This window comes from Myotis lucifugus, unplaced genomic scaffold, assembly GCF_000147115.1.
Source record: "Myotis lucifugus unplaced genomic scaffold, Myoluc2.0 scaffold_49, whole genome shotgun sequence".
Classification (NCBI taxonomy): domain Eukaryota; kingdom Metazoa; phylum Chordata; class Mammalia; order Chiroptera; family Vespertilionidae; genus Myotis; species Myotis lucifugus.
This window is the reverse complement of record NW_005871097.1, coordinates 566855-574445: the sequence shown is the minus strand read 5'-3', so window position 1 is coordinate 574445 and position 7591 is coordinate 566855. Positions and strand designations below refer to the sequence as shown.

Genomic DNA, 7591 nt, shown 5'->3' with positions numbered 1-7591 from the left:
CTGTGGCCAGCCTATAAGGCTGGTGCACTCACATGGGGGCCAGACCAGGGCAAGGGCAGAGGTTTCCAGAGCAGGAAGGAGGGCTGAAGAGCCTGTTGGAGACCGGGCATACCCGCCCCAGGACGCTCTGCTCCCAAGCCCATGTAGCACCGGGCTTGCAGCTGGGGCAGGTGATGGGCCAGCTCCTCTGCAGAATACAGTTAAGGTCAAATGACCAGGAAGGTGGGCTCTGCAGGGCGCCAAGGGGTGGGACCTGTTGGAGGCTGCCCGGCTGGCATCACATGGTCCGGCTGTATTCAATGCCACCCTTGGTGGAGATGCTCGACCATGGCAGGAAGCTGCAGAGCAGGCTGTGGGCCTGGCGGTATATCCCCTGAGAAGAAAAGGATATAAGATGGTCCAGGGAGGGTGGCCACCATTGATGTAGAGGACATAAGTGAAGCCATCTTTGAGGACCCCACGGATGGAATAGTAATAGGGGAGATAGTGGTGCTGCTTGAAATCTCTGTTTTTGTAGAAGCTTATTGCTGTGTTGTTGTTGGTGAGGACGTGCAGGTAGATGGCTTTGCAGTGGCCCTGGGCAGTGGTGGATATGTGATCCTTTAAAGTCTCAAGTAAAAGAGAACCTATGCCGTGCTTTCTGATTTCCTTCACTACTCCGAGACTTAGAATGTATGCAACTTGTGTGTCAACAGAGAAGTTGGAGGCTAGAATATCTCCATTCTCCTTGTGTATCTTGGTCCTACTTTTTATTTCAGCTACTATCATTCCTACAATGGTACCCCTGTAGGTTGCAGCAAGGGAAAAGAACTTCTTGTTGGAGGTGATGTCACGATCCCATGAGTCTGGGTACTCGATGGGGAACCAGTCGCCACACAGATGCTTCACAGTGTCTATGTCATCGTGGCAGAGGAGGCGTAGGCTGACCTCGCTGAGGGCGCTGGATGGCACCACCTCTGTCATTCACACTCCGGGCGGGAGCGGGCAGTGGCGGCGGATGGTGGACAGTGCTGTGGGGCTCAGCGCATCCTGGGGTTGCAGGGAGCTGGAAGTGGGGCCGCTCGGAGCCCATAACCGGTTATGTAACCTGCAGGGGCAGCAGCCGGGACTGAGGCCTCAAGTTAATCTTATACACTGATTTAAGCTTCATTCTTGCTAAAACCGGTTTGGCTCAGTGGATAGAGTGTCAGCCTGTGGACTGAAAGGTTCCAGGTTTGATTCCGGTCAAGGGTATGTACCTTGGTTGTGGGCACATCCCCAGTGGGAGATGTGCAGGAGGCAGCTGATCAATGTTTCTAACTCTCTATCTCTCTCCCTTCCTCTCTGTAAAAAATCAATAAAATATATATATTTTTAAAAAAAGATTCATTCTCCCAAGATTCAGAGTGATGAGTTCACTCCTCAGCTTTATTCATTACAAGCATATTTTCCTTATGTCTGTTATTTCAACATCTGGGTCGTTCTCATTGGTTCTCTCCACTGATTGCTTTTTTCTCTTGAGTACGGGTCATGTTTTCTTATTTCTTTATATGACTAATAATTTTGGATTGTATTCTGGATATTGTAAATGACACGTTTTGGAGATTCTGGATTCTGTTCCGTTCCTCCAAAGGAACTTTATGTTTGTTTTTGCAGGCAGTTAACTTGCAGGAGCTCAAATTCCAGACTGTCTCCCCTACGGTGGGCAGCAGCTGAAATTTTGGTTCAGATTTTTTTTTAACCTTGCTTAGTCTTCTTGGAGTCTGCCCTGCACATGTGTACTTTTAAGATCAGCCACGATTTAGGCAAAGTTTAAATACAGAACGTAAAGTATTCCCTTTCTGTTTGTCTCCATTCAGAGATTTCCATCTCCCCACCTCACTCTAAACTAAACTCTGTCCTCTGGTTCTTCAAGTTAATAAGACTGAGGGTTTAACTGCTCTGCTTGGTGAAGACTGGGACTTGCCTTCAGGCAAAAGCTGTAAAATAAATATGGGAAACTCACAAAGAGCTGATATTGTCTTTCATATGTTGACCCCTTCCAGTATTTGTGTGCTTTTGTTTGTTGTCCAGTGTTTTAAGATAGGATTAAAAAAAGATCTTGTCCAGGGTTTATAGTTGTTATATAGAGAAATATGGTCACAAAAGAGCCATTGGATATTATCAGGAGCAGAACTGATTCACAAATTAAAAACCTTCCAAAATTCTTTAGTGAAGTCAGTGGACCAAATCTAGGACTTGATATCTATTATAGGCTCTCCCTAAATGGCTTACCCATGCTTCCTCACTTCTGCTAAACACTTTCCTTTCTCTGAGCTTTTGTTTACTTTATTATTTCCTGTTACATGCCCTTTTCATCTCTGCCTATCAAAATGTTGTCCATCTTTCAAGTGCTCCAGTACCTGGTCCTCAGTCTCTGTCCTATTCTATCAACACTTTCTCCTTATTGATTTTATCCAGGCCCATGGCTTTAAATACATCTATATGCTAATCATCCACAAATCTATATTCTTAGCCTAATGTCTCCACTGAGCTCCAGATTTGTATATGTAACTGTCTACTTGCTATCTCTACTTGGATTTCCAACAGATATCTCAAACCTAACATGGTCAAATTAGAATTCTTGTTTATCTCTCCCCTCAGCCCCACTTCCTCTGCACACCTTCTCAATTTCATTAAATGTCACTGCCATTCATAAGCCAAAAGCTTAAGGTCATGTTTAATTCCTCTGCTCCCTTTACATTCCATGTGCAATCCATTAGGAAGTTCTTTTGGTTCTATCTTCACAATAAATTTCAAATCTATCCACTTATCTTTAGGCCCCTGGCTATCAGTAGAATTTAAGTCATCATGATCTTTCATCTGAATTCTTCCAGTTGCCTCCTGAGTGAGAGGTGTTCGTGCTCTCACTCTTATCTCAGCATCTTCTCCACCCTGAAGCCACAGTGATCTTTTAAAAATGCAAACCAGATTGTGTTACCCTCCTGCTCAACCCTTTAGGCTTCCCAAAGTAAAATCCAAACTATGGCCTACATGGTCTTATATGATTTGAACCTTACCTACCCCTTGACTTCATCTCCTATCACTATCCCCTTTTCTCATTACACTCTGCCCACATTGTCCCATTTTTACCCATTTCTTGATTTCACCAAGCTCTTTCCCTTTCCCTGTAGCACTATACTCTCAAATTTTTATTTGCTCATTGTCTGCCTTCCCTGTTGGACTGCATCTTCGTTGAGGGCTGGGACCGTTCCAGTAGATTTTTTTTTTTGAAAGACAGAATGAATTCAGCATTAATGTTCTTTCTCCACAAAGCCTTTCCTGTACATCTCTGATGGCAATATATTCTCACTGTTCTTGAACTTTATGCTCACATCTCTTTTAGCATTTACCACTTCCTATTTCATGTTATAGCTATTTATGTATCTGTTTTAGCCTCCCAAATTAACTGTGATATTAGAATGAGCAGAATCCTTGTCTGATTTATCTGAATATTCCCCACATGTCTTACTACAGGGCTTTGCACATAGGGATGCTGATAATTGTTGGGTGAATAAATAAATAACCAAGTCAATATTTATTTCTATTGAAGGGGAGTATCATTAACATTAAAAACAGTGTCAACACTGTTTTAGTTAAGCTATTGTCAAATTCTTTTAGAATAAATAAAACATAATTCACCAAAATCTATTTTATGAAATGTTTTAAGTGGTTTGTAATGTTTTAGTGCTTAATTAGAAATGGAGAAAACTGCTGAAGTATTCTGATTGTGGTACATTTGAATAACATTGCCTGAAATGTTTAGACAACCAATATATCTAAATGTTCTAAAAATATACCAATGGGTTATGACTAATTCAGCCAGCAGAATTTCGTGGGTACATTCTATATAATGGATAGGTAGCAATTATGGGCTCATACTCATAAAGTTTAAATGGTGAGTTTTATCAAAATTCATTTCAACATAATTCCAGTTCCTGAAATGGAAAAGTTTTCACTTTACTTATACAAATCTCAAAACTGAACCTCAAACAGACTGCTTTTATGATCTCATCTTCCTCATTGGCTCTCTTTTACTTATTCTTTTTAGTCTCACAGCCCTTGCTGCTGAACCATACCTTTCCCTGGTATTATTTCAAGCTCCTTCTCCTCAGCATCTAAACTCATCCACCAAGTCCATTAATGTCATAACACCTTCACTTCAGAGAGAAATACTTTTGAACATATTTTCATCACAAAGAATTATTCACAAATTTTTGTTTGCTGATAATTTTTAGCTCTTTTTACTTGCTTTATTGCTTTTTTGTATAACAAGATCAATGTTTTAGATTGTGGGTTATTTATTTGGGGGTGATTGTTTACTTATTTTCATTTTTTTCTACTTTTGTATTTTGCATGTATTCTGTTGTATTTTGCTCAGGTTCAACAAAGAAGGGTTTTAATAACTTGAAAACAGGAATTGAAGCATAGCCAACGTGGACAATGTATAATTGAAAACTACGTGACCAGGGTAAATGAAATGCAAAGTTAAGATGCTTCTAATCCTGAATTGCAAAAGACATTGCTCATAAATGACACTGTGGAACAAAGTATTAAATAATTCAAGACCACTGATGTCATTGTTATCTGCACTAAAACATTTGATGAATAATTTTTTCTCTCTTCAAGTTACATTGTATGAGAGAATTTTTCCCTTTTCATGCAGTTTCAGTTCTATCTTTTTATCCCAGTGGTTAAGCTTTTAGAGTAATGCAAAAAAGTCTAATTAACATAGAATGCTAGAAAGAGCAGGAAAGAGGGTAGGGGAGCAAGGAACTAGTTAATGTCCTAGAAAACTCCCTTTTGGCCTTTGTGACAAATATGGGTAATAGATATTATGTTCTTCCCTTGTCCAGAAAGTTAGAAATATTGGTGGGTAAATTGTCACAAATATAAAAGCACCCTGCTCTTTTCCTTATGTAATAATTTTCACACTTATAATTACTTATTTATGATCTTCCCCATTCTAATGTAAGCCCCATGAGAACAGGGCATAAGTCTGTCTTATTTACTTTTGTGTTCCCAGAGTTTGGCACAGTGACTGGCAAAGGAAAACAATGAAATGTTTATTGAAATGAATTGAAATAGAAAGGTCTTAAATCCTATGGAAATAGATAACACTACCGCTAAGTATTGAATGAGATTTCCTGTTACTCTTTGAAAAATGTTGACTTTTTAAGATGATGTATGTGACTGATACTGCAAGGTGCTCCCCAGTAACCATTCTCCCCATCTGTAGTTGAGAACATGGCCACCCAAAATGAAAAATACATCTCCCAGTTTCCCTTGCAACTCAGTGTGGCCAATGGAATATTATCAGAAATGATGCGTGGCCGTTTCCAAGAATCTTCCTTAAAATATGGCCAGTGTGTTCTCTTTGTTTCCTATCTTATTTTCCTTTTCTTCACCTTGATGCCTAAAGCACAAGTATGATGACCGGAGCTCTAGCCACTATTTTAGATGACAAGGATGAGGGCCATACCCTAGGGTTGTAAGGACCTTGGGTTCTTGAGGGCTTTGTGAAGCAGTGCTGCCCTAGATTGCTTACTTCTCAATTTTTATGTTAGAAATAAATTTTTACCTTGTTTTAGTCACAGTTATTTTGGGTCCTTGTTATTTGCTACTAAATCTAATTTAAGTGATAAATAGAAATAAGATATGAGGAGTCACAACTGGAAGATGGCTAAGTTGGAGGTCACCACTCTCATTTGACAGTTCATGACTGAAGAGGATAAATCATATAACCAGGTTACAAAAGTAGAATGGAGGTAAAGCCAGGTCTAAAATCTAGTTCACTTCAGATCTCTTTAGTACTCTACTTAATGATACACATCTATCAAAACAGTTTGTAACCTGATTCCTTATTTCCCATTGACTTTGGTTATAATATTATAAGTATTGCCACTCATAAAAAAATAATCTTTTAGCAAATTGACTTAAATATTCCATATCTACTAATTCCTTAGCTATATGCTTGAAAACTCTCAGAATTTTGTCTCTGTTTGTGAGGACACTAAATTTGGATAATGCAGATGGATTATAAGAAAATGCTTCACAATTGGTGTAGTCATATACAATATAATCTACCCTAACTTGAATATTCTTTAGACATGATTTTAGGTGAGTACAGAAAACTACCTATTTTATCAAGTGTGTATGCCAAGTTTATTAAGACATACTTTTTGTGGACTGTATAATAAAAGCTGAATAAGGAGGTCATGAGAGTAGTTGCAGTTTCCAAAAGTAAGCTCAGGTATTGGAAAAAATCCTTAACTATAACATATATTAAGAGTAATCAAGGACAGAGGCAAAGATTTCTCTAGCTGAGTTTTGGTTCTTGATCTGAAATAGTTCATGCTCCATTTTTTACTAGTATAAATCTTGGAACTATGATTGTCAGACCTTAATCAAAGATCACATCCATAACATGATTAGCACCTCCCATTAGAGTAAACTGGTAATACATAACTAGAAAAACAGTCAAACAGTTCCAGGAGATTGACTATGAAATGTGCCTATCTGGCATGATAAAGTTGCTAATTTGATTTTAATAACTTAGAATTTGTGGGTTTTATTGTATTTACTCTGTACAATCTTTAAGAAAGTTTACATACTAATGTAGTATAGAAATATTGAGGGGAGTATATGTTTATCTGCTCTGGTGTGAGAGAATGTTCAAGGACATATGTTGTACTGAGGCAGTAGTTCAACATTTTGAGGTCAGGATCCCTAGAGAATTGAAGAAATTTATGGATCTATCCCAAGAAAACACCTATACTCAAGATAGCATACATATATTTGGATTATCTCCTTAGCTCCTTTCTTCTGGAAACTGCCTTTTACATCCACTTGGTTATCATAGGAGCCCCAATACTGGTACACCATGAGCTCACCCATGGCTGCATCTGATTGATCAATAAATGATCACCTGACCCAAGTCAAACTAATCAGAGTCTAAGCCCTATCTTTTAGAACAGAAAAGGAGAAGAAGGACCAGTCTTTTGTTAAATACTTGAAAAAGTAAGATATAAGGCTCTGAAGTCATTGTTAGCCATGTTTTCCATTACATGGAGAAAGTCAGTTTGCAGTAAGGGAGAAGGATAAAGCCAATGAGCAGAGAGAAGCATGACAGAATTCACTAACTGTCTCTCTTATTGTAGTGGTTTCTAAGACTCAGCCAGTCAGATTTCTGACTTTGGATTTTGGGGAAACCTCCCCCTCCCCCATGTGCCCAGGACATGAACCAGACATGGGCACAGAACAAGCTGGGATAAACAAGGAGTTACTTTGTCCCTGGCTGATATGAGACAAGCACCACCAAACCGGGACAACTCTAGCTAGGTCAGGGACATCTGTGAGAAATCTTTATCCTAACTTCCTCTTTCTGCTTAAATGAGTTTAGTTTGAGTTTTATTCAATTGCAATAGAGAGAGTGCTACTTACAACACACAGATACAGATGAAACTGTCTCTTCAATGTCAGGGAATTTACCAGGCATGAAGAACTCTGTGCATTGGTGTAACTGTTTGTGATAAAATGGTTTTGGCTAATTACACATGAATTGTTTATTAAA

The 7591-nt window shown here is 39.0% G+C and overlaps 2 pseudogenes; both read right to left on the bottom strand.

Moving 5' to 3' along the window:
* Positions 1-222: 222 nt before the first annotated feature.
* LOC102432080 lies at positions 223-988 on the bottom strand (annotated as a pseudogene).
* Positions 989-7241: 6253 nt separating this feature from the next.
* LOC111825985 lies at positions 7242-7369 on the bottom strand (annotated as a pseudogene).
* Positions 7370-7591: the final 222 nt, after the last annotated feature.